The following is a 382-nucleotide window of genomic DNA, read 5'->3' as shown; positions in this document are numbered from 1 at the left end:
GGCTCCTTAAATGTTTAAAAACCAGCTAATTTCAAGACGCTGACGTCACGTCTAGTCGTCACGTGAGTCACCCGCAGTGTAAGACGCTCAAAGCTCAAGATGTTCGGATAGACGTTCGGTTTGACGTTCGATCGGTTGGTCGGTCGTTCGAACGTTTGATTTTGGCACGAAGTGCGCGCCATAGTAAGTGCTTAAATTACACCTCATACAACGTCATATTAAAGAATCCGTCCGAACGCCATACGACTCAGCTCGGGCACGAGAGCCAGCGCCGTTACGGTGGAAACAGAATAACAGACTGGTCGTTTACACGTGAATTACTTCTGTTTAATGTTTAATATTTACTTTTAATGTTTGTTAAACGAGTTTAAATAGGCAATAT

Source organism: Sinocyclocheilus rhinocerous, unplaced genomic scaffold (assembly GCF_001515625.1).
Source record: "Sinocyclocheilus rhinocerous isolate Xijiao unplaced genomic scaffold, SAMN03320098_v1.1 scaffold820, whole genome shotgun sequence".
Taxonomy (NCBI): domain Eukaryota; kingdom Metazoa; phylum Chordata; class Actinopteri; order Cypriniformes; family Cyprinidae; genus Sinocyclocheilus; species Sinocyclocheilus rhinocerous.
This window is presented reverse-complemented; position numbering follows the sequence as displayed.